The sequence below is a fragment of the Myotis nattereri genome (genome assembly GCF_964212035.1).
Source record: "Myotis nattereri genome assembly, chromosome: 1".
Lineage (NCBI taxonomy): Eukaryota > Metazoa > Chordata > Mammalia > Chiroptera > Vespertilionidae > Myotis > Myotis nattereri.
Window position 1 is genome coordinate 227,122,868 of NC_138075.1, and position 7,933 is coordinate 227,130,800.

Here is a 7,933-nt window from a genome sequence, read left to right on the forward strand (position 1 = left end):
AGTCAACAGCCTCAGAAGCCAGCCTCGCTGTCAAGGACTCTCCCCAGCTAGGCGCTAATAAACTCCTTATCGCTTACCTGGTCCCAGCCGGAGCCCTGTCTTCTGAGGACACAGCGAGGAGGCGATCCCCTCGCACGCCTGGCTCCTACAAAAGTGTACCAAGGGGATTTTCTAAGGACGTTTTAGCCCACGGGGCTTTCCTAATCCGGTCGGCAAATATTCTTCTGTTTAACCTCATTGATCCTCCTTTTTAAATGGGATTTGTCTCCCTGAAACCAATGGCCAAATCGATAGGACCACAGCCAGGATTTTCTGTGGCTGCTGCCCTGGCTGCTATCAAAAGAATCCACGCCGTTTTAAACCCAGACGGGCCTGGTTCCTTGGCGACAGGTCACCCCTGAGCTCCCCCTGGCGCCAGCCCTGCTGACATGCTCAGCCTGGCTCGGCGGAGCCCAGGCAGAAGGATTGAGATGACCTGCCATCCGCATCCACCCTGCGGCTGGAAAAGCCGCCTCATTGATTGACGGTGACCCGAGGCTTCGGCAAACCCCAAGGTCAGTGCCCAGGTCCCAGCCCTCCCCAGCTCAGAAGCACAGGGAGCCGAGAGCAGCCATGTCAGGCAGGCGGAAACAGTTATGCCAGAAGGTAGGGCAGGCATGCAGATAGAGGAAGGGAGATGGGCTCACAAGTCAGACAGTCCTGGGTTCAAATCCCTCCTCTCTGACTTACTAGCTCTGGGACCCGGAGCAAGTTACTTAACCTCGCTGAGCCTGAGTTTCCTCATCTTTAAGATGGTAACATTAGCCCTAGCTGGGTTTGCTCAGTGGATAGAGCGTCGGCCTGCAGACTGAAGGTCCCCGGTTCGATTCCAGTCAAGGGCACATGCCTGGGTTGTGGACTTGATCTCCAGTGGGGCAGCTGATCAATGATTCTCATCATTGATGTTTCTATCTTTCACTCTCCCTTCCTATCTGAAATCAATAAAAACTATATTTTTAAAAAATAATAATAAACACATACTATGCTAATTAGACCAGACGGCCGAACAGCGGAACGACCATTTGGACGACCTTCCAGATGAAGCCGGTGCTGCGAGGGCAGAGCCCCTTGCATGAATTTCGTGCATCGGGCCTCTAGTAAAATAAAATAAAATGGTAACATTAAAGGGAGGAGGGGTTGGGGGAAGCGATTGAGAAGTATAGATTGGTAGTTACAAAATAGTCACAAGGATATAAAGTTCGGCATAAGGAATATAGTCAATATTTACTTATTTATATACATATATATATATACATATATATATACATATATATACATATATATATATATATATATACATATATAATATATATATATATACATACATATGCCTAAGTGACCGTTACAACCAAACAACAACCTGAACAACCAGTCAACCAGTCGCTATGATGCACATTGACTAACAGGGAGCAGATGCTCAATGCAGGAGCTGCCCCCTGGTGGTCAGTGGGCTCCCACAGCCAACCTCCCACAGCCCATCCTCCCGGCTAGCGCCCCATCAACCCCAATCAGGGGAGTCAGCTGGCCAACCTCCCCCAAGCCAGCCAACCTCCCGGGGTCCCTCCCCCTGACCAGCTGCCCCCCCCCCAATAACCCTCGATTGCCAGCCAGGCCAAGGGACCCCACCTATGCACAAATTTGTGCATTGGGCCTCTAATATTATAATAACTCTATAAGGTGCCAGGTGGGTACCTGAACTATAGGGAGGATCACTTTGCAAATTATGTAATTGTCTACCACTATGTGGTACACCTGAAATTAATATAAAATAATACTGAATGTCAACTGTAACTTAAAATGAAATTTTTTTATGCTAACATCAATATTTACTATGCAGAGCTATTATGAATAAATGACATGCTGTACTTAGGAAATGGTAAGTTGGTATTAGTCAGGTTTTGTTATCATAATGCTGCATAACAAACAGCCCCCCCCCCCCCAACCTAGTGGCCTAAAACAACAAACACTTGTTTCTCACTACTGGTCTATGGTCAGCTGGGAAGGTCGTACAACTCTTCTATAAGTTTGAAATTATCTCAGAATAAAAGAAATCTTAAATGAATATATTGATTAGAACTGCCTTCAGCTGTGAGTACCAGAAACCCTGACTGCTCATGGCTTATACAATAACGACATTTAGTTCTCTAATGCAGCGGTTCTCAGCCTTGGCTGCACATTAGAATCACCTGGGAATCTTTTTTAAAATCCTGATTTCTGGGCCTCATCCTCCAGAAATTCTGTTTCTTTGTTACTAATGTTGTGCCCCCACCCCATAATAAAGAAACAGAATTTCCGGAGGATGAGGCCCAGAAATCAGGAGTTTAAAAAGATTCCCAGGTGATTAAATGTGCAGCCAAGGTTGAGAACCACTGCGCTAATGTAACAGGAAATTAAGAGGAAGCAAGCAAGGGCTGGTGCAAAAACTCAGCGATGTAACCGAGGACCCAGATTCTTTTCATTTTTTTCCGCTTTTCACCCAAATCTCTGCTTTCTCCACCTTATAGCTTTGTGCCCCTGGTCGCAGGGTGGCTGTTACAGCTCAGGCACCACGACCAAATCCAAACTCCGAGAGCAAAACGCAGGGAAGCCACGTCAGAGCGACTGTCCTTCAGGTGTCTCTCGCCGGTCACCAGTGAAGACAATCTTAGACGGACCTTCTGTCTCATTGGCCAGAACTGAATCACACGGCCGCCCCTGGCCACAAGGCAGACCGTAAACTGTTTCAAGTACAAGGCGGAGGAGGGCACAGAAAGCCTAGGCTTGGCTTAAACTAACCATGACCCATCACCTGAGATGGGGTGCTTTGCATCCCCAACCAGAGTCAGGGTTTTATTTTATATATATAATTATTATTATTATTTTTTACAGAGAGGAAGGGAGAGGGATAGAGAGCCAGAAACATCGATGAGAGAGAAACATCGATCGGCTGCCTCCTGCACACCCCCTATTGGGGATGTGCCCGCAACCAAGGTACATGCCCCTGACCGGAATCGAACCTGGGACCCTTGAGTCCACAGACCGACGCTCTATCCACTGAAGCAAACCGGTTAGGGCTGTCAGGGTTTTCTTAGCAAGCAAAGGAACCACTACCGGGAAGGCAGTGAACAGTGTGCGCCATAATCAGTAATTGCGCACACCTGCTCCGTAGACACTGTGCAAAGCATCGGGATTCTGGGGGGAAGACTCAGGGCCATCCCGGAGCTCACAGTCTGTGTCCCCGGGCAGTCCCTTAACTCTGCCATCAGCTGTGCATCTGGACCAGGGGAGCCCTTCAGGGCTTAATTAGCATGGCATCAGGGAGAAGGGACCTCACTGGCCTGAGTTTGCCCAACGCAAACAGATAGCTTTTGAACCTGCACAACCAAATATCAAATGAATACATGTTTTTAAACTGAGCTTTCCATGGCATTGAAACTATTTCTCAGTTCCCATTTTTCATCTCAGAAGACCTTTAAATATCCATCTATTCACTCATCAGTGATTACAGCTCTACCTCCGCACACTGGGCATACAGTTGGGGACCAAAACAGACATCGTCTCTCCCTCTTGAGGCTTCTAGTTAAGTGGCAAAAATTTTAAAAATTGAAAGGACTGCGCCTCAAACCATCCAACACATATGTATGCGATTAAAAGGTCTGACGGCCTCGGTGAAGGAAAGCCAGCTGGTGTGGCCAGAGCTCCTAACAGGGACAGGGGGTCTGCTCTTCAGGTGAGTGTGACTTCCCTGAGAAACTGATGTTCAGATGGAGATCTGAAACCTGAGCAGGAACTAACTAAGTGGGAACCAGAAGCAGCAGCGAGTGCCAAGGTCCTGAGGCAGAAGGGAGCCCAGCACATTAAAAGTGCTAAGAAGCTGGCCAGTGTGAGGGTGCACAGAGGGAGAGTGAAGCACAAAGTGATGTGAGATGAGGCTGGAGGGGTGGGCACGAAGGACCACGCAGGACCCCGGGGGCCAAGGTGAGGAGTTTGTCCTCTCTCTCAACAGCGATGAGAAGCGATTGGAGGGTGAGCATATTTGCCTTTGACAAGAAAGCTACATCAGGAGACCCACTGGCAGATGACAGCGACTTGAAGTCGGCTGGTTGGAGTAGAAGTGGAGAAAAGCGGATGGAGCCAAGCTTGAGTTTGTAGTCGTTTGTTCTGATGGCTTAAACAACACAAAGGGATTATCTCACACTTCTGGAGGTGAGACGCCCAAAATGAGTCTCACTCGACTTACATCAAGGTGTTTGCAGGGCCAGCAGAGGCCTTGAGGAGGAACTGACCCCTGACTCTGCTGGCTCCCAGGGGTAGCCCGCATTCCTTGGCTTGTGGCCACATCGCTCCAATCTCTGCCTCTGTGGTCACATTGCCTCCCCAATGACATTGGATCCACCCCGGTAATCCCAGATAACCTCTCCACCTCAAGATCCTGCACTTACACCCGCGGAGTCCCCCTGCCACGGAGCGGGCATGCTCACAGGTTCCAGGCACAGGACTGGGACATCTTTGAGAGGCACTGTCTGCCCGCCCCGCCCCACCCCCCCCCCCCCCGGACTCCCCGGGCTGGACTTATCCCACAGTCACATTCAGGCAGGGAGAAAGGCAGACCTCATCGCTTTCAAATCCTCCCAGCTGTTCAGTGGAGGCCCTTAACGTCCATTGTCAAGAGCAGCAAATGTTTTCTTTAAAGAGTCAGAGAGTAAATATTGTAGGCTTTAGGGGCCATATATATATATTTTTTTTACAACTTCTCAAAAATGTACAAACCATTCTTGGCTCGTGGGCCATCGTTTCTCAGCACCTGGTCTAAACTATGCACAGGCCCACCTCGGTGCCAATCTCCAGCTAAGGGGGCGGGCTTAGGATGCTTGGTGGGGACCAATCTCCCAAAACTGCTGTTCCAGAAACATCTGCCAGAGGCGTGCAGGCGGCACTTTGGGCTGCCAGATCTTCACTTCCTGCTGCAGAAAAAGGCTGCCACTACTCCCAGGTGAGGACAGGGGGGACTCAGTTCTCACGGGGAAGATGAGAACTAGTTAAGGTTCAACAAAGGTGTTCCCTCCTCCGGCCCCACCTCTCCCCACTCCCCGGGGGGCTCCCCGCGGTGGCCGGCATTCCTTGGCTTGTGGCCACATCGCTCCAATCTCTGCCTCTGTGGTCACATTGCCTCCTGGTCCCCCTCCAGAGGCTTTGGAACAAGCACATCACACTCGCAGGCCGCAGGCTTCGTTCCCTTGGCCCACGTTAGCCTTGGAGTCTGACATCTTGCTTTGGAGGAACGTGGTGGTTCTTCCTTCGAAGGACATGAGCAGAGCCCCCGCCAGCCTCTAGAGATGGGCCCCACGCCTGTCATATGGAGCAAGCAGAGGGGAGCACGTGCTAGCTCATGGTTCTGCTGAACTCTTTTTAAAAATACGTATTTGTATTGATTTTCAGAGAGGGAGGGCAGGGGAGAGAGAGATAGAAACATCCCCGACGAGAGAGAATCACTGATGGGCCGCCTCCTGCCTGTCTCCTGCTGAGGACCTGTGCGCTGACCGGGAATGGACCCCTGACCTCCTGGTTCGTAGATCAGAGCTCAACGGCTGAGCCACACCCACGGGCTCTGCTGAACTCTTTATTGCCAGCCGGGCTTCCAGCGCCACCTGGTGCCTTACAGGCGAATGGAGGGCTGGCCGCTCACCGGAAGCTGGCAGTCTCCGCCAAGGTCTTACTGACTATTCCAGGAAACTCTCCAATCCCGGGGCCCACCGTGTTCCCGGCGCGGCCCCACGCCCTGCAATAGTCCGGGGCTGTGAGGGCACCACATATGACCGTGTGGGGGGACCCTGGGAGAGACAGGGGCAAAGTCCTTGCCCTCACAAGGTGGACAGTCCTCTCCAGGAGAGACAAGCACACAGAATAAACTACTCCTGTAAAAGGTGCCGCGGTGACATGTGACAGGGAGTGTGTGCATGCAGATGGCCAGAGCAGCCCTAGCCTGGGCGGCTCAGTGGATAGAACATCAGCCTGCAGATCACAGGGTCTGGGTTCAATCCCAGTCATGGGCACTTACCTCAGTGGCAGGCTCCTTGGGGCTCGTGCAGGAGGCAACCCACCGATGTGTTTCTCTCACGTTGATATATCTGTCTTTCCCTCCCTCTCTCTCTAAAAATCAATGGGAACATATCCTTGGGTGAGGATTAAAATATATATATGGCCAGAGCACACCTCACTATGTAGGGACCTCCCACATGACCTAAAGGATGAAAAAGAGGCTGATCCGTTTCAAAGAGCCAGAGAAACACACGGCCAAGAGAGGGTAGCACGTGTGAAGGTCCCAGGGCACAGAAGAGGTTGGGATGGTCAAGGAAGGGAGGGAGACATGTGTGGCTGCAGCAGCACCCATGGGTGCCTGGGGGAGGGAGGCAGAGGAAGGGACTGGCAGGAGAAGATGGAGTACCAGGCCAGCTCGTGAAGATCCCCATAGACCACGGTTAGGCGTTTATAATTCCTAAAAGCAACGGGAAGCCATTGAAGGGCTTTCAGCAGGTGACTTGACTTAACTCATATGTTTTGGACAACTAGCACTGTCATCATTGCGGTGGTGTTTCATATAGTGTGGCTGCAGGACAGATGGTCCACCCCTCTGAGCATTAAAACACTGCACTCACCACTCGCCCTCCCAGTGCTCCCCTAGGGCCTGCTCTGAGGGGGAGCGACTGAGCTGTCACTCCCATCAGACCCCAGGAAAGTGCCATCCCTGCCATCCTCAAGCTGGGACGCCCCTCGCACAAAGACTTCCTGCACCCACCATCTCCCTCCAGCAGCCGGTGTTTCTGCCCTGACTGTACAAAGCATTGCTGTGGAAGAGCATGGCCAGCAGGTCAAAACATTTTTTTAAAAAGCAAGTTACATGCAAATTCAGTATATATGAACACAGTCCATTTGTGTGTGTGTGCTAATAGTTAACTAGGTGCCCAAGATTAACAGCAATTACCTCTATATCACAATTTCCCTCTTTTTTAAAAAAAAAATATTTTTATTGATTTCAGAGAGGATGGGAGAGGAAGAGAGATAGAACTATCAATGATGGGAGAGACTCATTGATCGGCTGCCTCCTGCACGCCCCCTACTGGGGATTGAGCACACAACCTGGCATGTGCCCTTGCCAGAAGCCGGTCCATCCTTGCTGCTTGACACAGTCGCTGCAGGAAAGAAACATCTGCACAGCCTATGTTTCAAGGGACCTGGCATATATGGCATACTGTTCTTGATATGTTTGCTCTCCTTAGTGCTATGTGTTTTAACCAAGGTCACCTCTCCGAGAAAGGTTGTTTCCCCAGGTAGGGATTTTTCCCTGAAGTTAGGGAGGGGATAAAACCCCTTAACTAAGTGCCAGGCAGGTAGTTAATCACTTTAACTACAAACCATCACGCTTAAGCTACATAATCTTTACTCTCTGGAATGGAGATAAGAAACGCCCTAACCTTTGCAATAGAAATTGACAGGATTAAAATCAACTGGTATAAATACAGATGTAACAAGACAATAAACACCAGAACTTGCCTAGAGATCCTGGCTAGGCTGCTGATCAACTGAACGCTGTCTCCGTGTCATTCCTTCTTCGCCGACTCCGTCCACACCTTTGGGGACGCCTGGACCTGCTGGGGTTGGACCCCAGCATGCCCTGACCGGGAATCAAACCATGACCACCTGGTTCATAGGTTGACGCTTAACCACTGAACCACACAGGCCGGGCTATATCACCATCTCTCGATCTCAGCACTATGAACATTTGGGGCCAGATAACTCTCTGTGGTGGGGGCCTGTCTGTGCATTGCAGAACTTTAGCAGCACCCCAGCCCTCTACCCACTAGATGCCAGCAACACCCCTAATGGTAGCCACGGAAACATATGCAAACATCGCTGT